The sequence below is a fragment of the Triticum aestivum genome, chromosome 4B, assembly GCF_018294505.1.
Source record: "Triticum aestivum cultivar Chinese Spring chromosome 4B, IWGSC CS RefSeq v2.1, whole genome shotgun sequence".
NCBI lineage: Eukaryota > Viridiplantae > Streptophyta > Magnoliopsida > Poales > Poaceae > Triticum > Triticum aestivum.
Window position 1 is genome coordinate 3,137,834 of NC_057804.1, and position 23,486 is coordinate 3,161,319.

A 23,486-nucleotide genomic window follows, 5' to 3' on the forward strand; every position below is an offset into this window, starting at 1 on the left:
CATACTGATCGAACTCAAAGGGATGTTCAGAATAGCTTCTTGCCTCCAGCCGCCTTGCGCATGACTTGGGCCTTGGCCTGCTAGGCCAGCTGCCACCCGGGCCTCTGCGCCTCAACCCACCACCACCGCGCTGCGCTGGCTCTCGGGCGACTGTCGCTGCACGCTCCGTCCGCCTCCGTTGCACGCTAGATCACCATCCGGAATCGATCCGAGTCGCCGCTGCTTTTTCTACTGCATCCCGTCGAGACGTGCCAGATCGATCTAGTACCGACCCGATCTGCAATACTCCTGAGATACGCGCCTGACGCCATCGCCTGCTTCCGATCGCTATCTGCAGCAGATATATTCGCCACACCGTCGAATTATTGTCCGATCAACTCGATCTGACGAATTCTTCTGCTCCTTCCTCAAGATCAACAGAACCGCAGCCTCCTCGTAACCTTGCTCTGATACCACTTGTTACGCAATTCCGGGTCCGTTACACCAGCGTTTTCGACCCACATGCGTCAACCAGGCCCAACCGACTTACGACAGGCCTTGGGCCCTTTCCCCCAAAAGACTAGCCTGTTAGGAGGGGACACCCCCGCCCTTATAAATCGTGTTATGTCTCCCCCCACAACCGATGTGGGACTAAACCCAACAATCTCCCCCTCACACATCGGTCATCCATGGGCCCGCTAACACCAGCGTTTCCAGCCCACCAACCATGACCGACCACCCGTAAGTCTACCGAGATTCATTCCGGGTACCTGGGCTCTGATACCACTTGTTAGAATAAATCCGAGGCATACCGTTGATCATCCGAGGACCAAGCAATCACACAAGGCACGACACCGAGATTTGTTAACGAGGTTCACCGATATGGCTACATCCCCGGGGCCTGACTATGGGCGCTCCTCCCCATGACACCGTCACAATACAGCACCCGGTCGCCCTGGACACCGGCACATGCCGCCGGCTTCCCCTGCGTTCCGGTGCTATTATGTTGGCATAGGTTACATCGTGTGTCTACCCTCGCTATATAAGAGAGGCCTAGGATACAAGTGTCCTACTAGGACACAACTCCATATCCTATCTAAACACAATACTACTACAAGTCCAACTGTAACCTACCTTGTACACAATATTCGACACAGCTCTAACAATGGAATACGAGTGTTCCATCTAAAAAAAAAACTCCATGTCGTTGTCAGTTTGGCAAGGAAGCCACAAAGGGTACATGCTGCTTTTTCAATTTGCCTACTTTTCCTCCAAATCAGCATTTTCTTCTTTTGGAGGTGAGTTGTGTAGGTTCTTTAATTTGGTTCGCTGAAAAACTATGATTTTTTGGATGTATCCATCAATGGTGTACTAGTATTTCAGCTCTTGTATCACGGTAGCACAAATGACTGTTGGTAAAGTGGAGGCATTCACGTTCCGGACTGCAGGATTGTTGTTACTGTATGTTCTAGGAATTAAGATGATCAAATTCGTGGCGGTGTGTGGGTCTATCTTTCTGTTGTATCTTCAATCATAAGAACACAATGATGACCTGCTGGCTGGATGGTCTATCTTTCTGTTGTATATATCTTCAATCAGTCCAATGACATTATGTTCAGGGAGCTGTTCTTTTTTTGGGTTATTGTGTGCAGGGAAACAGGCGACTAGTCAGGATGTGAAACAAGTGCTGCTGATGCGGAAACAGAGCACACAATAATAGCTATGAGACTGCTAATGAGCCAACCAAACATTGATGAGAACAAAAGTTGATGAGAAATTAATCATGTCGATGATGAGCCAACCAAACAAACTGTTCTTTCTTTTCAGTAATTTCAAACGTTATAAATGTTATAAATGTTAGAGACGCATGGTTGCCAGTTAAGAACCTGCGAAATTCAGACCCCAACATCTCTCGGTTTGTCCCTGAGCGCATGGCATCCTAGAAATTCAGAGAGGGTTACCAAAGATCAGATGATACGATGCTCTCCGGAGACGATGAAATTCACCGCATAGCATGGTGCGTCACCATGTCCAACTTGCTGTCTCGATTATTGTCCAGAAGGAAACCAACAAATATAGTTTCAGGTTCTGAAACTGCAACTGTGTATTGAGCCGTATGGGCAGGCTCATTTCGTTGGCAATGGTGGTTCTGGGTATTTAATTTCTACTGTGATTTGCTCTGTACGTAGCGGTTCTTTGGGTACATCTCTTCAGCTCGGACGTGTGGCTGAAATCAAATAAATTATTATTGATGCCTTTTTAAAGTTGTGAAGCACACAATAATAATAATCTTGTGTTGGATGTTTGGACAGATGGGATCGGCGGTTCTTGCGCAAACAGGCAATTTGTTGCACCATATGACGCATCTGCTGTTCTCATGGCTGCCATTTAACAACACATGCAGCGATTGAGAATCCACTGTGAGGTGAGGACTGAAACCACAGGGTTTGAGGTACTTGAAACCACAGCAAAGATCACGGAGTCCAATAGCAAAGATCACAGCCACAGGGTTTTGGAAGCTACTGTTAAGTGAGCCAGGTTATTTCAGGCGAGGACTGGAACTTAGGTTGTTTGAGCTACTGAAACTGCGACCCCTCCCTCCCTCCCTCTCCCGACTCCGCCTCGCGCCGCCTCCCCGGGCGGCAGCCGGGGCGGCTCCTCCGCATTCTCTCCTCGCCCCCACCCCTCCGCTCTCCCTCCCCCACCGCCGCCGGACGGCGCCCCCGCATCTGGCCGGGTGGCTCGGCGGCGGGCCTTCTTTTCCCCCGCGCGCGGCGCCCTTCCCGGGGCAGGGCTCGGTTGGCGGTGGTCCGGCATCCTGGTGGCGGGGGCCGGCGGCTGGCGCGGTGGTGGCGCTCCCTCTTGGCGGCGGGGTGGCCTGGTGGCGTTGGTGGCCGGCGGCGCGCCTCCGGCCCAGATCTGGGCCCTCAGAGCCCCGTCTGGGTCCTAGCGGGCCGGCACCGACGTGACCTCGCTGTCTACGGCTCGGTGTGAAGGAGGAGCGGCTCGGATGTGGGCGGCGGCACTGACGGCGTGCCGGCAGCAGCGCGAGGGCGGGAGCTTTACGGGCCCACGAGGGCTCGGCCGGGCCTATGGGCCTACGGGCCTGGTGTGCTCCTGCTATTGCGTCCGGACGGCTACCGTCGCTGATGGTGGAGGTGAGGCCCTCCCGCGTGCCGACGATGCTGATGCCCTGTCCCGGCTCTGATTCTTCGCCGTGTTGTCCTCACTTCGCGGTGTCGTGGTGAGACGACATGGGGGCCTCTTGACCATGTTGACGCTGGGTGGTGGTTGGTTTGGTGGCTGGCTCCAGAGCGCCCGAGGTGCGGGTTGCGATCGGGGGAAACCCCTGTCGGCTTGGCCGACACCGGAGCGGTGGCGCCTGTGGGTGCCACCTGGCCTTTCGGGAGGGCGTCTGGGGCTACCCTTCCTCTCGCTCGTCGTGTACCGGGGGAAACCCTTGGCAGCAGCGTCATCATCGTCGCGATCCTTCTTGGAGGTGTTGATCGGTGCCGGTGCTTTGGAGTCTTGGAGCCTAGTGGAGATCCCGGTGGGCGCAGCGATCGCGAGGCTTCTTCGTTTTCGTTGATCCGCCGTTGTCAGCATTTGTTTCTTTTGCTCTTTCTCTGTCATTTCTTTTGGGCGCGAATGTGCTGCTTCCGCCCCAGCACCTATCCTTCTACGGCTTGGTTGGTTGCTTTGTATACAAAGAGGAGGGAAATCCTTTTTCGGTAGCCACTAAAACTGCCTGTTGTTTCTTCAATGCAATCAAATTAAGTTTAGTCAACTCTTGCTCTCTTTATTCTACAGGGAAACATGTCTAAGCTTCAGGTTCTCAAACTAGTATCACTAACAAACAGAGGAACCCTAAGAAAAAACTATCAGAGGAAACGGAGCAAAAACAGAGCAAGGGAGTAGATGACGCATCGGAGGAAGAAGCTTTTGTCAAACCAACAAAAAACCAGATGTCGTAAGAGGAAGAAGCTCTGTCATAGCAATCCATGTACTTCGTGCATTTTCTGCGTGCAAAGTGTTATTTTTTCGACGAAGTTGGATTCTATTGACTCAAAATGAAGCATCAAGCCCGCACCCGGCCTTTGCATAGCTAAGATGCACACAACCAACACCAACACACACAAACACGCCGGTAGCTAGCAAAGTCATAAGACCAAAGCTATGCATTTTTTTATAAAGAACATTTCATTGAATAGATATATCGAGGTGATACAATCGCATGGAAAGAAAGCCCGGCCTCCGCATAGCTAGATGTACACAGCCAAAAAAGTCCAGAGTATTCTAAAAGCAAAAAATAATTCAATACAATGCCAATCAAAAAAAATCCAGCCTAAGGAGTGGCAGATCCTATCCGTAAGCCACACCGCCATCCATGGGGTAGAAAACCTCCCTGGCCGTACGCTCCAGCCGTGTAGACGCCATCATAAAAAGGTCTCTGTCCCCCAGCCTCTGCAGGATAGACCAAGTACGGAACCATCGTGTACACACATGAATAACCTGCATAGGAGATGAGACACATTTGTTATTAAAAATCACATCATTCCTGGTAAGCCACAGTGCCCAGAATAAGGCCGCCGCTCCCACAAGAAGATGTGCAGAAAATTGTTTATCAATACTCCGCAACCAGTTGCCGAACATGTTCCGTGCACTACGTGGTGGGTATAGATTCGAAGCTACTTGAACTATGGCCCAAACTGCCCGAGCGAACTTGCACTCAAAAAATAAGTGTTTAATAGACTCGTCATGTTGGCAAAAGACACATGTCTTGGAACCATGCCAGTTTCGTCGTGCCAGATTGTCTCTAGTTAGGATGACTCCTCTGTTAAGAAACCAGAGGAAAATCTTCACTCTTAGAGGGATTTTGAGCTTCCACAATTTCCTGTTATCAACTGGAACATCACAATGAACCATTGCATCATACATGGATTTGACTGAAAATTTGCCATTCTGATGCAAGTTCCATCAAAAAATGTCCGGCTCACATGACAGTTGAATGTCCTCCAGGCGAGTGAGTAATTCATTTCATGCTGCCAGGCGAGGGCCAAAAAGGTCCCTACGGAAAGAAATATCAGGATTTTCTTGTCCTAAAATTTGTTTGATTGTGACGAATTTATGTCTAACAATCCTATACAAGCTCGGATATTGCATCATTAGTGGGTTATTCCCTAGCTAGATATCTTCCCAGAATCGAACCTGAGAACCGTCCCTAACTGAGAAGGACCCAAATTGGAAAAAGAATTCCTTGGCCTTCATCACACCACTCCAGAAATGCGAATCCCCAGGTTTCCAGTGAAATTGAGAAATGGCATTGGATCTCACATACTTGTTGCGAATGATTTCCTGCCATACTCCATTCTCAGTGAGTAGTTTGTAAACCCACTTGCTGAGAAGAGCAATGTTTTTAATCTCAAGGTCTTGGATTCCCAGCCCCCTTGACTTTTAGGTCTGCATTTCCAACTTTTAGGTCTGCATTTCCCAGCCCCCTTGGACTCCACCTAGCCAGTCAATATTTCTTGGATTCATTATCGCATTGCCAAAAAAATCTGGATCTAAAGTAGTCTAGTCGCTGGAGAACCCCTTTCGGTAGGTGGAAGAATGACAACATATATAAAACCATGTTGCTTAGAACTAAATTGATCAAGATCAATCGTCCCCCGTAAGACAAGAGCTTGGCCTTCCAACTGGCTAAGCGTTTCTCAAGTCTCTCTTCCACATGCTTCCACTCAGCAATAGTTAAGCGCCGATAGTGTATGGGAATACCCAGATATCGAATCGGAAACTGCCCGAGCTGGCATCCAAAAATCTCAGCGTACTCAGGTGCTGATTCTGCAGCATCGCCAAAGCAAAAAAGTTCGCTCTTATGAAAATTCATTTTGAGACCAGAAAGTTCCTCAAAAGCACATAAGAGCAACTTGAGATTTCTTGCCTTATCTAGATCATGATCTATGAATAGAATAGTGTCATCCGCATATTGTAGAACCATCTTCTACCAAGTGTGGAATGCATAGGCGAGGAAAAAAGAAAAAGTCCCAAGGCAATCAGACCCATGATCGTCAAAACTACAACAATGAGCATATCTGCACCGACCATATCATGACACCACATGGACGACCAGGTTGTCAACAACAATGCCTTAAGAAGGGAGCAACGCTCAAGCGTCACCATCGCCGGATGCAGCCACTAAGGCCACAATCTGGGTTTTCACCCTGAAGAATCGGTCCGAAGCATGTCCGAGCAATGCCTTCAACAATGTAATGACGTAAAAAACACCGCCATTGCCAGGTATAACCAACTCCGCTTGAACCTAGGCTTTCACCCCGGAGCTCTAGACCGGGTGCTCGAGTAGCACCATCATCAAAGTAACTCATGTATTGTCGCCATCACTTTTCCATGATCCCAACAGCTACATGCGATGCGTCGCCGCTACACAACCATCCCTCTGCATCAAGACGTCGTCCGTAGTTTTGCATCTCACCGCATAAGTCAGCCGTCGGATCTCGAGAGATGAACCTCCGTAAGACCTTCGAATGACCACCACCGTGGTGGAGCCGTAAGAGGTCACTGCATAGTCACCACCAAACGACCGACCGGATCCGGATTACCAACACCAAGCTTTCCAGATCTGAATCAAGGCAACCACGCCGGGTCGTACCAAGCTGGGGCTACCTGACTACAAATCCGACCATCTACCAGGTCGTAGACAGTCACCGGTTCGAAGACTCCGGCCGCTCGCACACCCACACTAGGCCACCGCCGAGCAGAACCACGTTGGGGCCGGCATCCGCGCGTGCACAGCAGATCCACGCTGGGAGACCAGGTGCACCCACTTGATATATAAACTGATCAAAAGTTTATGCAAAGATGCTAAACATGAATAATTTATGTGAATAAGCTGATCTATAACTTCCACATGGAGGTCGAGACAACTTTTGACGAATGTAATGATGGAAAGGCTGTTATAATGTGTCTAATGTCCTATTTAAATGATTTCTGAGTTTCAAAGGAGGAGAAAATGTAAATTAATAAATCAAAAGGTTATGAAAAACTGCTAAAAATTATGTGAATCCTAAATATATAAGTTGTAGGATTTTCAAATGGCGGCATAGACAACTTCGAAACAAGAAACGAAGCAAGGCTTCTATCACTCGTCGATAATGCTATTTAAACAAGTTTTTAGTTTTGCAAAAATAGAATATCTACCATGATGGATCAAAATGGTTAAAATGTATTAAATTACCAGATTTCTATAGGTAAGTTTCTATCTAAGGTGCATATAGATGCATGGACTACCCTCGAAGCATGAAATGGTGGAAACGATTTTGGAATATGTCGATGACGCTTAATTAATAAGTTTCCAGTTTTGAACAAAATGAGAACCTATAGTGATGGATAAAAAGGGAAAAATTAGTGATGAAATTATATGATTACTAGTTGTAATTTGTTATACGAGATCTATATAGTCGAACATACTACTTCCGAAGCTTGAAATGAAGAAAATCTGGTGGAATGTCTAAATGATGCTATTTAAGTAAGTTTTCTGTTTAACGAATAGAAAATCGTCGGTAACGGATCAATAGTTTATGTAAAGGTGCTAAATATGAATAATTTATTTGGATAAGCTGTTTTATGACTTCCACATGGCGGTCGAGACTACTCTCGAAGAATGGAATGATGGAAAGGCTCTTATAATGTGTCTAATGTCCTATTTAAATGATTTCTTAGTTTAAAAGGAGGAGAAAATGTAAAGTAATAAATCAGAAGGTGATGAAAAACTACTAAAATTTATGTGACTATTACATATATAAGTTGTAGTACGATTTTCAAATGGCGGAATAGACAACTTCAAAACAAGAAACGAAGCAAGGCTTCTATCACTTGGCGATAATGCTATTTAAACAAGTTTTCAGTTTCGCAAAAAATAGAAAATATACGATGATAAATCGAAATGGTTAAAAATGTATCAAATTATTAGATTTCTATAGGTAAGTTACTATCTGAGGTGCATATAGATGCATGTACTAACCTCGAAGCATTAAATAGTGGAAACAATTTCGGAATATGTCGATGACGATTAATTAATAAGTTTTCAGTTTTGAACAAACTGAAAATCTATAGTAATGGATCAAAAGGTAACAAAATTGATGATGAAATTATATGATTACTAGTTATAAGTTGTTATACGAGATCCATATGGTCAAACATACAACCCTCGGAGCATGAAATATTGAAAAGGATTTCGGAATATGTCGATGACGCTTCATTAATATGTTTTCAGTTTTGTACGGAGTGAAAATCTATAGTGATGGATTAAAAGAGAACAAAATTGGTGAAGAATTTATATAATTACAAGTTATAAGTTGTTATACGAGATCCATATGGTGAAACATACAACTTCCGAAGCTTGAAAGGAAGAAATGCCGGTGGAATGTCTAAATGATGTTATCTAAGTAAGTTTTCTGTTTAGCAAATAAAAAATCATCGATAACGGATCAAAAGTTTATGTAAAGGTGCTAAACATGACTAATTTATGTGGATAAGTTGTTCTATGACTTCCACATGGCGGTCGAGACTACTCTCGAGGAATGGAATGATGGAAAACGTGTTTATGAGTTTCAAATGAGGAGAAAATGTAAAGTAATAAATCAAAAGGTAATGAAAAACTACTAAAAATTATGTGACTCCTACATATATAAGTTGTTGTAGCATTTTCAAATGGCGGCATAAACAATTTTAAAACCAGAAACGAAGCAAGGCTTCTATCACTTGTGGATAATACTATTTAAACAACTTTTCAGTTTTGCAAAAATAAAAAATCTACCATGATGGATCAAAACGGTCAAAATTGTATCAAATTATTAGATTTCTATAGGTAAGTTGCTATTTGAGGTGCATATAGATGCATGGACTATCCTCGAAGCATGAAATGGTGGAAACAATTTCAGAATATGTCGATGACGCTTAATTAATACATTTTCAGTTTTGAACGAAGTGAAAATCTATAGTGATGGATTAAGAGGGAACAACATTGGTGATAAAATTATATGATTACTAGTTATAAGTTGATATACGAGATCCATATGGTCAAACATAGAACTTCCGAAGGTTGAAAGAAAGAAATGCTGCTAGAATGTCTAAATGATGATATTTAAGCAAGTTTTCTGTTTAGTAAATAAAAAATCATCGGTAACGTATCAAAAGTTTTTTAAAATGTGCTAAACATGACTAATTTATGTGGATAAGCTGTTCTATGACTTCCACATGGCGTTCGATACTACTCTTGAAGAATGGAATGATGGAAAAGCTGTTATAATGTGTCGAATGTCCGATTTAAATGATTTCTGAGTTTCAAATGAGAAGGAAATATAAATAATAAAATAAAAGATTATGAAAAATTATTGAAAATTATGTGACTCCTACATATATAAGTTGTTGTAGCATTTTTAAATGGCGGCATAAACAACTTCGAAACCAAAAACGAATCAAGTCTTCTATCACTTGTGAATAATGCTATTTAAATAGGTTTTCAGTTTCGCAAGACTAGAAAATCTACCATGATATATCAAAACGGTTAAAATTGTACCAAATTATCAGATTTCTATAGGTAAGTTGCTATACCTATAAGGTATGGTTTACACAGTAAGGCTACAAAACGAAGTCTAACAGTGCATAATATGTAAGTCCTAATACTTAGCATACGTATATATAAAATTGATTGATTCATAGACGCATCGGGACACTAGCTATGCGTCCTGGACCAAACCATGCCGGATACGAGACAACGCGTTGCGAGTTGGTTCGTTTTTTTCTTTTTCCTTTTTGCTATTTGTCGCACGTGTAGGAGGGTCTCCATCTTGGGCACGTACGACCCAGCTCACGTACTAGTTTTTTTACGCAAGCACCACGGCGGCATACATGTAATCCATCCCACGGGCCTCCACGGTTCACACTATCTCAACTATCTCGAAATAAAACATGCGATGGGAAGTGGAGGCCACCAGCACATGCAATGGTGAAACTTAGTATGGATGGTTCTTTCGTCCCTGGTGACGACCATGCGGGCTGGGGTGCAGTTGCTCGTACAGCCGATGCAATGGTGAAACTTAGTATGGATGGTTCTTTCGTCCCTGGTGACGACCATGCGGGCTGGGGTGCAGTTGCTCGTACAGCCGATGCAATGGTGAAACTTAATATGGATGGTTCTTTCGTCCCTGGTGACGACCATGCGGGCTGGGGTGCAGTTGCTCGTACAGCCGATGCAATGGTGAAACTTAATATGGATGGTTCTTTCGTCCCTGGTGACGACCATGCGGGCTGGGGTGCAGTTGCTCGTACAGCCGATGCAATGGTGAAACTTAGTATGGATGGTTCTTTCGTCCCTGATGACGACCATGCGGGCTGGGGTGCAGTTGCTCGTACAGCCGATGCAATGGTGAAACTTAATATGGATGGTTCTTTCGTCCCTGGTGACGACCATGCGGGCTGGGGTGCAGTTGCTCGTACAGCCGATGCAATGGTGAAACTTAGTATGGATGGTTCTTTCGTCCCTGGTGACGACCATGCGGGCTGGGGTGCAGTTGCTCGTACAGCCGATGCAATGGTGAAACTTAGTATGGATGGTTCTTTCGTCCCTGGTGACGACCATGCGGGCTGGGGTGCAGTTGCTCGTACAGCCGATGCAATGGTGAAACTTAATATGGATGGTTCTTTCGTCCCTGGTGACGACCATGCGGGCTGGGGTGCAGTTGCACGTACAGCCGATGGGGAACTAGCCGCTGCCCAGGCCGGCAGACAAGACCATGTTAATGATGCATTTGGTGTTGAAGCTTTTGCCATGTCGAATGCAGTTGCTCTTGCAACTGACCTGGGGATTGTTCGGGCGGAGTTTGAAACCGACTCGACGCTGCTGGTGGAGGCCCTAGATCTTCAGAAGGTATACTATTCACCTTGACATGTGGTTTTCTAAATTTGTAATAAGTGTGTGTGATCGTAGTGCTAATTCGGTTGCACATGAACTTGCCAATGTGGGCCGATTGTACCCTGCAAACCACTATGTAGAGTACGATTCTGATGTTCCAGCCCAAGTGGTTGTTTGTGTTGCGGGTGATCTACCTGGACCACGTTAAGTAATAAAGCTTTGATTTGCCCTAAAAAATACTATCTCGAAATCACTAATCACTAATTGAGAAGTACTCATTGCAAAGATTACTCTCACCTTCCCAGGTTACGACAAGTGACGCGATGCATGTGCACCACTTGTTGTAACCTAGAAATTTTCCCTTTTTTCGTAGATCCGTTTATTCAAAACATTTTATCTCTTAAACCGTGTGTCAAAATCTCAAACCGTTTTTACCGTTAGATTCCTCACGTCGAGATCTTCAAAACTAGATCCCATGTTGATAGGTTTTGAAGAACTTTTTTTTCACGAAAAAACCAAACGGGGAGCACGGGTTTTTTCCCTTTTCGAAAGAGGCACGTCCATGCCTCTCGTGAAATCACAACCGTGCCTCTCGCGGAAGCAAAACCGTGCCTCTCGCGGAAGAAAAATAAAAACAGAAAACGTGCTTTTTTTCGTTTCTGAGAGGCATGGCCGTGACTCTCGCGACAACCGTGCCTCTCGCGGAAGCAAAACTGTGACTCTTGTGGAAGGAAAAAAAACAGAAAACGTGTTTTTTGTTCCGTTTCCGAGAGGCATGGCAGTGACTATCGCGAAAGCACAACTGTGCCTCTCGTGGAAATAAAACCGTGCCTCTCGCGGAAGGAAAAGAAAACAAAAACACGTTTTTTTCCGAGAGGCACGGCCGTGACTCACAAAAGCACAACCGTGAGTCTCGCGAAAGCAAAACCTTAACTCTCGCGGAAGGAAATAAAATTAAACGTTTTTTTTCGTTTCCGAGAGGCACGGCCGTGACTCTGCAAAAGAAAAATCGTGCATCTCACGGAAGCAAAACCGTGACTCTAGCGAAAGTGAAAAAAGAAAACACATTTTTTTTCATGCAATTTTTTTTCGATTTTTTTTGATCCAAATGTTAAGGAAGACCGGTGAAAAACAAAAACGTTAAAAAACCCCGGAAAAAATAGTTTAAAAAGCTGAAAAGACGTGCGAAAAAAAACAAATCTGAAGAAAGCGTGACACGCGGTGGGCGGCTGAGAGCGCACCAAGTGGCGCTGATCATTGTGAGGCTCCCGAAGAAACGCTCGTTAACTAGTTGCTCTCCAACTATCTCCTTGCAGGTTCGTAAACGTGCTAACAAAAGCAAAGGCCAGGCTCACCTGCAGCCCAAAAACGGAGTTGCTTTGTCGAGCACTAGGAGAAGCCACCTGTGACTCTCAAAAAAAAAGGAAGAAGCCACCCGTGTCTCAAAAAAATTACATGTCTCAAAAAACTGGGAGAAGCCACCCCGACAATCCAATGCCAACAACACTTCATCGTCAAGAACTTCATCAACAACTTCGTCAACATAACGCTGTTGTCTCGTCCGCAGGATGAACATCACTGACGTCAATTGACAGCATAAACAGCAGCGACACCCTTTGACCTCCCATGATCAAATCAATGTTGGCAAGCTTCTGTTTGTGTACGCAGTGAAATTACATAATCAAACGAAGTACCATTTTTGCATCCGTTGCTCTTAATTTCTCTGGAGTAGTATTAATTGTGTGAAGAACTGACTTACAGTAAAGTGATGACCAATTCAGTCTCGCCAAATCATTGAACTATATGATGCTGACGAGACTAAATCGACAATTCGACAGCCAATTCAGCTATACAAATGACCATGTGATGGTAGCCAATTGTTGTGTGGCTACGAGTTGCGACGCGCCATAGAGTCATTTTGCTCCTTGTATGACAGTCTGGCAGTTTGTGTAGTTGAACTGTGCTTCTCCTCTTTTTTTTTAAAAGGATGTAACTCGGTCTCTGCATCTGGGTGATGCATGCAACCACTTTATTATTTATTCACAAAGTCCTTACAAGGTAATACATCAGTAAGCCTAAAGCCACCATCATGGCAACACCTGTCGCTACTCCTTTCCCCGTGATGAAGGGGTGCTGAATGTCCAACCCTAATACCAAACAGACATCGCACCAACTCCTAACATCTAATGCCGGATTCCCCATGCAAAGCACGATTCCTGGACTGGGTGACACACTGGTCCGGCGCACTTTCAGTGGGCACCGCATGCGCACGCTGCAAGGACCGTCACATCATTCATCCATCGATCCATCCTCAGACCAGATACTAATGCGTCGACTTTGCCAGGCCTCTTTGCCATCGATGCCACCACAATGCCAGACAGAGTCGTCGTCCTGCATATATATGTGTCGATAAATATCTTCTTTAGTTTCTTCTTGTGCATATGTGGTATGACCGTACGTGGCTGCTAGCTCTTAGTTTGATGCTCTTTGGTAGTAGCATATGTATATGTATATTAACAACTTATAAAGAAATTAATGCAAACAGTAAGGAAGATGAGAAACTCCGTAGCCACAGATGAAAGTTAAAACACACAAAAGCCAAAAAGGCTGTCCGTTGTCTGGCTAAGCTAGAACTAAGAATTAACAATGGTGGCACCGTCCGTCTGCCGGCCAGGAAACAAAAATTTACATACAAAATTCATAATTTTGTGATTTTGCGGATCGATCCATATCAGATGAATTAACAATCAATGCTAAACTAGAGTTAACAAGACGCCGGTCGCCGGAAGCAAGACATGGTGTTTGGTAATGTCCAAAGCTCATACGGCCTGAGGCCATTTAGGTGCGGCAAGAGAACCAAGGACGAGCCATCCATGCGTCTCTCCAACTCATCCATTCAAGGTGATCTTAGCTGTCTCCGCTACACAAACACTCTACCTTTGCTGGTTCTAGTTCGTAGCTATTTCTCATCTAAATTTAGGGTATGCATGCTTGATGCTCGCCTTGCTTTTATTTCGAGTCACCAATCAATTGTTACCTCCTTTTTACCTGTATATGTAGCTCTTCAATACCAACTCAAGTGACAAAACCCTTGAAAGTAAATGACGGGGGTTCTCAATGCTTTGGCGTCTTATGTAACCAAGATGCTCGCCGGCATGGCCAGAGATGAGGTGGCCATACTGATCGGGGTCTCCGGTGAGATCGAGGAGCTGGGTATCAAGCTCAGGGACCTCAACAACTTCCTTGCGGATGCTGATAGGAGGGACGTCACCGACGAGAGTGTGCGGAGTTTAGTGGGGAAACTGAAGCGTGCCATGTACCAGGCTGTTGGGCAAATAAGCCACGGCTCAGACGGGTCAGGCGCGGTGCGCGTGCGTGCGTGCGGTGGCCGCGTAGGGTCCGACCGTGGCGGGCTCGGGTGTGTGTGCGCATGTGTGTGTAGCGTGTGTGTGCGCTTAGTCTGTTGAGCTGCCCGCGTCCGGCGCGTTGTGCGCGAGGCCGAGCGGATCGCTCGGGTGCAGCAGCCAAGCACGCGTGTGTGCATGAGTCTGTTGTGAGCCGGTCGCGGTTGTGCGTGTCGTGGGCGCGCGCATGCAGCTCGTGGGCATGCAGCAGGGCGGGGTGGGGTGCAGCGTGTATGAGCACCAGCCCGGGTATAAAACCTGTAGACTGCTCCATGTTTGTGTGGGAGGTGAGCCAGCCGTGTAGCCGGTGCAGAGTTCGTGCTCTGGGGAAATAAAGCCGTTTGTGCGGCAGTGGCGTACGTGCGCCAGGAAAAGCCACCTGTGCCCTGTGTCTCCTTCTTCTTCCTTCTTCTTGTTTCGTTCGAGCGAACCTGAGAGAGTTGCAGAGAGAGAGAGAGAGCAAGGAGAGGGCAAGCGGAAGGCCACGGCAACAACACAGGCCACCGACATCGTCGACCTATGTCAGCTCAAGGCCATGGGGCAGCGTCCATCCAAGGACATGGGGTGCCTTAACCCACTCCTCTTCTGCATGCGAAATCCTCTCCACTCCCACGACATCGGCACCCGCATCAAGGCATTGAACAAGGAGCTTGATAGCATCTGTGAGCGGGGCAATAAATTTAAATTTGCCAAGCTAGAAGCCTACCAAGACTTCAAGACGACTCGATCTCTTACCACTGAACGCAAAACAGATTCATTGATGGAGCGGTCAGGTGTTGTTGGCGAGAAGATTGAAGAGGACACAAGAGCACTCGTGGAGTTGCTTACAAGTGAGGAGGGCAGCGACAAGACTGGTCGCCACATGGTGGTTGCCATTGTTGGTGTCAGTGGAATTGGCAAGACCACCCTTGGCAAGAAGGTCTTCAATGACGAGGCTATCAAAGGCAAGTTCACTAAGAAGATATGGCTTAGCATCCCACATGATTTCACCAATGTTGAGCTATTAAGTACAGCCATCACTGCCACTGGGGGAGATCTGCCTAGAGGGAGTGGGACTCTAAATAGGGCCTTACTTGTCGATGCTCTCAAGAATGCCATCGAGAACAAGAAATTCCTTCTTGTGCTCGATGATCTATGGGGAGTCGATGCATGGAACAAATTGCTAATGACTCCCTTTGGCTATGGTGGCCCCGGCAGCAGAGTCCTCACCACCACAAGACATGAAACTATCACGAGAAACATGAAAGCTGCACACTGCCACCACGTTGACAGGCTAGAGCATGAAGATGCATGGTCACTGCTGAAGAATCAGGTCAGCACTACCCCAAACTCAACAAACACACTTTTAATTTAACTTGAGCTGGATTTAGAATTTTAGATATGTATCTTTGTTGGATACATACGTAGTGATTCCAGGTTAACATATGTGAGATGAACTTTTGACTACATGGTGTTACTATCAATTTAAAGATAATTTGTTGTGTCTCTCCATACCGTCTAGTGGGTCATTGTGCATTTCTTCAGTTGATTGATGATAGTATTAGTTACTAATAATTGTTTGTCGGAAGAATAGTATGGGTACCGTTATACACCCTGCAACTATAATGCCCTTGCCGTAAGTTTCAGTCTTAACACGAGTTCACCTAAATATCATTCGCATATATTTACTTGTTTGGGTAAACAGCAATAAACTAGTAGTACCTATTATCCAAAATTTTGGTCCTTATTAGAATTTTACGAGACAAGTGCCTCTAATTTTGACCATCTATAAAGAAAATACTATTATCTGAAACATCAATTATATTCATTATGATACATAATTTTATAAAGTAATGTGAGTCAACTAACATGCACATAACTTCATGATCAATGTATCAACATCAGGACCGTGTCAAATCCTAAAAAAAACTATATTCAGGAACGGATGAAGTATTCATGTTGTATGTGTGTGTGCTTAAGCCTCTGTTTTTCATGATAATAATGAAGACAACGTACGAATTACATATTAAATAAATGAATAATATGCATGTGCATGATGTCAGCTTTAGTACATAATAAATTAGCGAATGGCTTCAAATTTCTCTACTACCATTAAATTTTGGTGGTGCATAACTTTTATTCCTTATGAATATAGGTTATCTTAGGACTTGGGTCAGTCAAATATTTCAAAACATTGCTATAACTGTAGATTACCCACGTTGATAACATGAAACTGACACTAGTACATCCATCTGCAATATACTTTCATGGTGCAGCATTATTTTCAATTGAAGCAACAATTTTTTTTGTAGAATTTGTTTGAGAAAGCTTGTTTCACCATGAAAACTATGCTCATATACAAACCAGAATACATTTATGGTCAGAAGGAGTATTAGTTTGGTTTGTTCGCTGAACTAACATATTATTAGTAATTGAAATAACTACATAAGCTGATCACGACTTTCAGATGTTATGTTCCCCTTATTCAAGCTATACATTTAAACTGCTTGTAGGTACGTACTCACTACAGATGAGAATGGACATGAGGTTGATGTGCTAAAGGAAATTGGATTACAAATTGTAGAAAAATGTGACGGCTTACCACTCGCTATAGAAGTAATGGAGGGACTTCTATGCAGCATGGAGAAATCACGGTCTGCATGGGAAGATCCCCTGAATGATGACATATGGTCAGTATCTCCATTGTTAGATGAACTGAACTATGCAATTTATATTAGCTACTAGGATTTGCCCCATTACTTGAAACAATGCTTCATGTACTTCTCCCTTAAACCCAAAAAGGTAATGCTAGAGGTTAATGAAACTATGTCCATGTGGATTTGTAAAGGATTGGTTCAAGGAGGTCCAAATAGCTTGGAAGAAGAAGGGAAAAAGAACTATAAAGAGCTAATATTAAGGAACCTTATAGAGGAAGATCCATCATTTCCTAGCCAACTTAACTGCAACATGCATGATATCATTCGCTACTTTGGTCAATTTATGGCTAGGGATGAAATACTAGTAGCTTACAATGGAGATACCGCTAGAGAAAACCTTAGATCTCCATTTTTTTCAGATTGTCCATAGAAACCAAAGGAGTGGGATCAGATGAAATTGAGTGGAGATATTTAAAATAGCAGAAATTGCTTAGGACATTAATATTCAATGGAAACCTCAAAATTCAGCCCGGGGATTCATTGACACACTTCCCAAGTCTATGTCTTCTGCATATAGAATCTGCAAATATTGCTGCACTAGTTAAATGTATTTACCAACTCAAGCACTTGAGATATTTGACAATAAAGAGGACTGATATTTGTAGACTACCAGAGAACGTCCATGAGATGAAATTCCTACAGCATATTAACCTTGAAGGTTGTGAAAGTTTTATGAAACTTCTTGATAGCATTATCAAGCTGCAAGGGTTGAGATATCTTGGTGATGGCACACGTATAAGAAATATTCCTAGGGGTTTCCGAGCTCTTACAAATTTGACTACACTATCTGGGCTTCCAGCCTATATTGATGGTGACTGGTGCAGTTTGGAAGAGTTGGGGTCTCTTTCTCAACTCAATGAACTTTCACTAGTGAGCCTAGAAAATTTATCTAGTGCTTTGTTGGCTGAAAAGGCTAGGGTAAATGCAAAGAAACAACTTACCTATCTTGGTTTGAAATGTGGTGGTATAGTGGGAGATGGGTTGCTCCCAGGAGAAGTCTCTGATTCTGTGAAGCAAACAATTGAGGCGGTGTTCGATGTGCTATGTCCTCAGCCTTGCATAGAACACATCGTCATAGAAAGTTATTTTGGCCGCAGGCTCCCATGATGGATGGCGTCCACAGCTATGGCGCCTCTCGAGAGCTTGAAGATTCTAGTCCTCGAACATCTGCCTTGCTGGACCCAACTCCCAGATGGCTTGTGTAGGCTCCCGTATTTGGAGTGGATAAAAGTGGACGGGGCTCCAGTAATCAAGTGTGTCGGTCCTGAATTCATTCAACTGTACAATCAGCTGCACCGTCCTTCATCTCAGTTGGCTGTTACGTTTCCCAAACTCCAGAAGTTGAATTTGTATGGAATGGAGCAATGGCAGGAGTGGGTTTGGGAGACAGAAGTGAAAGCTATGCCCTTATTGGAGGATCTTCGCATCAGTTATTGCAAACTGGGCCGTATGCCTGCAGGACTTGTGTCCCATGCAAAGGCTTTGAAGAAGCTTGAAATATGGAACGTCCAATGTCTCCACTCTCTAGAGAACTTTGTTTCTGTAGTTGAGCTCGACTTGGGAAACATACCCGAACTGGCTTGAAAAATTACTTTATGCTCGATATCCAATCTTGCAAAATTATAAAAGCTTGAAATCACTTTATGCCCGAAGCTCAAGACTCTGCAGCAGATGGCTACACTCCGAAGACTCCAGCTGAGTGTTTCCAGCTGGGAAAGCCAACTTCCAGACTACCTGCAAACTATAAAGCCTAGTCATTTGCTGCTGACTTGCAACTTAGCAGTACTCACTTCCATGGCTGAGGATGAATCTAGCTCTGAGTGCGACAAGTTCAGTCATATCAAGCAAGTCGAGGCTTATGAGAAGAAATGGCACGTGCTCTACACACCGGAACCCTACAACATACAGACAAATATTCATCAGGTAATACTTTGGTCTCTCTCTCTCTTTCAATCTAGCTTCTTCCTTATTGTTGTCTGTTCCATGCATATCTATTTTCATCAGTATGATATAGGATAGCTGAATATATCTCCCACTGTTTTGTTTTGCTTGCCAGGATCGATTGGTGGAAGAAGAGGACTAGACTGAAACTCCAGCGGAACGAGGAAGGACCATAATAGATTTAAGGATATATAAGTAGGTCTGCTGTTACAACTTCTACTAGTTTTGAGTATTCTTACCTAATGCCATGACCATTGGAATCTCATGTTTACTTGATGATCGAATCCATGCAGGGATACGGGGAAAGCATCAGCGAAGTGAGGCATCGACTTCTACTAGTCATATACACTTACCTGCAGAGATTTAGACACCACACTAATTTCTTGAGAAGTGTGACATATACATTTATGAATTTAGAGAATTTAGTCTCCACACTATCTAGCAAGTGAAGAAACATGGTGATCTTGGCAAGGTAGTCCTTTGTGCAGTGCAAGCAACCATTGGAGTTTAGGCTACTCTGCTCTGCTCTCTGAAAGCAGCTCAGGTTGCAGGTCGTCTGAAGCAGTTGCGCTTTTCTTTTTCTTTCCCGCGGGTGTCTTGCGTTGGTTCTCTGAAAAACTATGTGTTTTTTTGATAGATCAACTGGTATTCCAGATTCTAATTTGTACTGCAACAACACAAATGACTGTCTGAAATTGCAAGAAGAAATAGGTGTGTGGTAGCTTAATTCCTGACTTGTCTTGATTCCTACAACAGTGAAGAGGTGACGCACGCCATGCTAGCTGCTGGTTTGCCACTAGCTGACCGTCTACTACTACGGAAAAGTTTATACACAGAATCTTACCAGCAGCGCGCTTTAAAATTAGGCGCTGCTGCTAAGTAGCAGTAGCGCGCGCGGACAAAACTCGCTGCTGAAACAAGTTTATCAGTAGCGCGCACACTCAAAGACGCGCTACTGCTAAAATTCCCACGACGCCTCCGCGAGGCCAGTTATAGCGGCAGCGCGTTAATACGAAGAGCGCTACTGCTACGGGTCGTAGTAGTAGCACATTTACGCAATAACCGCTGCTGCTAAGTTAACTAGTCGCAATCCAGATCCACAGATCCACACACTCACTCGATCTCCCCCTCAACCCCCCGCGCCGCCGGTCCTCCCCCGTCGCCCCTCCTCCGATCTGCGCTGCCGTCACCTCATCCTCCTCGCTGGACTCGGTACCGGCCTCCTCCTCCGTCCTCCCTCCACTCGCCGCTGGCCGGCCCCTCCTCGCTCCGCCTTCCTCCTCCGTCCTTGCTCCACTCGCCGCCAGCCGGCCCCTCCTCGTTCCGCCTTCCTCCTCCGTCATACTCTCTACTCCCTCCTCGAGTCGCCCCTCCTTCTCCCTCCTCCCTGCTACATTTTGATTTAGTAGGCTAGTTTATATGCAACATTTTCATTTAGTTGATATGATTCAGTTGATTTAGTAGGCTAGTTGATTTAGTTGATTTAGAACATTTTCATTTAGTTGATTTAGTAGGCTAGTTGATTTAGTTGATTTAGTAGGCTAGTTGATTTAGTTGATTTAGAACATTGTGTCATTTAGTTGATTTAGTATGCTAGTGGATTTAGTATGCTAGTTGATTTAGTATGCACCATTTTATTGTTATTTTTTCTGTACATGGATAGGTAGATGCTTTTGTTTTTTTGTAATAAGTTATTTTTGGCAAAATGTAGGTGCCAATTTAGATAAATTTGCCACTTGTTTTTTAATCAATTATCTTAGGCAATAGGTGCCATCGAAATGCTTTGGTAGGTGGTACCTTGTCATCTAATCGTTAATCCTTTACTCATATTGCTTTAGGACAAAGGCGCCACCACCACCACCACTATGTCGACTGTGCAAGTCAAGGTGCGCCAGCAGCCTTGCAACTGGCAAGCTGTTCGGCATCTACTTCCAGCCGAGTTTTCGTCATGCAGCGGTAAGACATTAGATGAAATGTAACAACTATTTTATTTTTAGTGTTGGCATTATTGCATTGTGTCATTTTGCTTTTCTTACATAGATCGTCCCATGCAATGTGAGGTTGAAATTCAACAAGCTAACAGGAGACACTGTGACATTTGAGGCTCCTGGGGGGCCGTACACTATGGAGGTCGAGAAAGAACGCAATATGTCACAGATTGGAGGAGATGGATGGGCCCGTTTCCTCGCCCGCATGCGTCTTACTGGTGGTGAGTTGATTAGCTTCTCCTTCAGAGCAGAAAGACCCAAGCTGGCTGTCATTTATCTCAACCTGGTGGAAGATGATGAAGATGACGAAGATGACGAAGATGATGCAGATAACGAAGATGATGAAGATAATGAGGACCCACTTCATGAAGCCATCGTAGCTCAAAGAATGAGGCTGGGCGAGGACGAGGTGTGCAACCTATGGGACATAATTCCGCCACGTGATGACTTTGTCGGGGTGCCATTCGTGACCCGCCTGACAAGTACCATGGTCGATCGGCATGAAATGATATGTTATACGTACTGACTGTAGTAATTTGATGATATATATATATATATATATATATATATATATATATATATATATATATATATATATATATATATATGCTTTATTGTTATACTTACAAATGCAAATTATCCGATGATATGCTTAGTGAATCCGATGAAATGCTTAGTGTAGAGTCCAATGATATGCTTAGTAGAATTCATGATTAATTAGTACAAATGCGTAGTACTGTGTCTTTTGATAGTGTAGAAATCTAGACTTAATAGAAATATATTTGCAAGAGTATGTGTGAGGCTATTTATTAATTGATATGTTTTTCTTATTCAGAAATTGCCGAAGAATCTATCTGTGAGTTGTGGTATCGAGCCTGATGAAGAAGGCTCAGCTGGACTACGCCTTACCGCAAGGGGCTCCGTCACCACCTGTACTTACCGCATGGACACAGACGGTCGCACACACTTAAACTCGGTTGGGTGGAAGAGATTCCTCGTTGGCAAGAATCTTCGTGTTTGGACAGGCCATCCTAGTTACTATCAGGAACACCCACCGCCCACGCTTGAGGATGATGATCGTCGTTGATATCATCTAGAACTACATATGTGTGGCTATATCATCTAGAACTACATATGATGATCGTCGTCGATATCATATAGAACTACATATGATGATCGTCGTCGATATCATCTAGAACTAGATATGATGATCGTAGTCGATGTCACCTTGTACTGCTTGAGGATGCATGTTGAGTATATATATATGAAATTGTAATCTAGTACTTCCTCGGTTCCAAATTACTCGCCGTGGTTTTAGTTCAAATTTGAACTAAAACCACGGCGAGTAATTTGGAACCGAGGGAGTACTACCTAGTACCTATAATGCTTTATGAAACTGATATCTAGTAGGCACCATGCTGATCATGTCTTGAATGGTCCACCACATAGTTTTACTCCGCTGATCCATGATTGTTGGGTGACATTCAAAATGGTTGAAATCCATAATTCATAGGTATAGGTCTTAACAACAACACCCTGGTAGTCGTTTTCCCTCTGAGACTAACGATCGTATACCAGACAACAATTACTGCCTATTTGCATGCGAGTTGTTCAGGAATCACAATTGGCATCAAAATATCCACACATGTGAATATCCGACTGGCATCCATAAATTAGCCGGCTGACGTATAGCGCATGCTAAAAATATATTCACACAAACGATCTTGAGGCATCCATGAATCAAACAATCTTGGGACAGCCGACTTGCAGCATTGCGTGCTCAGTTTGTAGCAGCACCGACCGGCCTCACAGCGCCACACTTTTGGCTTTACAGGCGCCCGGTCTTATAGCTTTGTGTGTATTCAGTAGCACCACATCCTTGTAGCATCCGTGCTACCGAATTTCCTATGCAACACATATCTGTTTGGTCGCAGGAATAACATGAAATAAAAAATTATTACACATATATAACATGGCAAGCCATACACTTATATCACATGGAAAAGCACACTGCAGCATGGACCATAGTTGCATCAGATGCTTTGGGCGTCTCAGCGGCGGACCCGTAAACCTCCTGCAAGCATCCGAATAGCGTTGTCTGGATCGCGGAAGTCATCTAATATCGACCTGTATCGGTCCGCGGGGCGGTCCGTACGCAATTTCTCCCACAAACCATACACAAAGGTGGGAGAGGTTTGCGGGAGTCCGTACCACTCCCAAACCCGTTTCTGACCGTCCTGGCCCACCAAAAACCCGTCACCCGCCCCTCCCACTTTCCTTCCGATGCACGCGCTGCTTAACGCGCCGCATTCATGACGGACAAGAGCGCACGGAGGCCGACATTGATGCCACGATATGACCAGGGGGAGGGAGGGCAGCGCCGACCGATGCAGCCTCTCGGCAGCCACCGCTTGAATGCGGACGTAGGTTCCCGAGGAGCCATCTCCGATTGCGGCACCGCATTGAAGCTGCATACCAGCCCTTTGTTTGGACCTCGCGCGCCTATTTAAGCCATGTGCCAGAGTTGCACAGAGATGCACATCCCCCT

The 23,486-nt window shown here is 44.7% G+C and overlaps 1 pseudogene; it reads left to right on the plus strand.

The window, feature by feature from the left end:
* Nucleotides 1–13,980: 13,980 nt before the first annotated feature.
* Nucleotides 13,981–19,092, plus strand: LOC123094137 (putative disease resistance protein RGA3; annotated as a pseudogene).
* The last annotated feature ends 4,394 nt before the right edge of the window (nucleotides 19,093–23,486 follow it).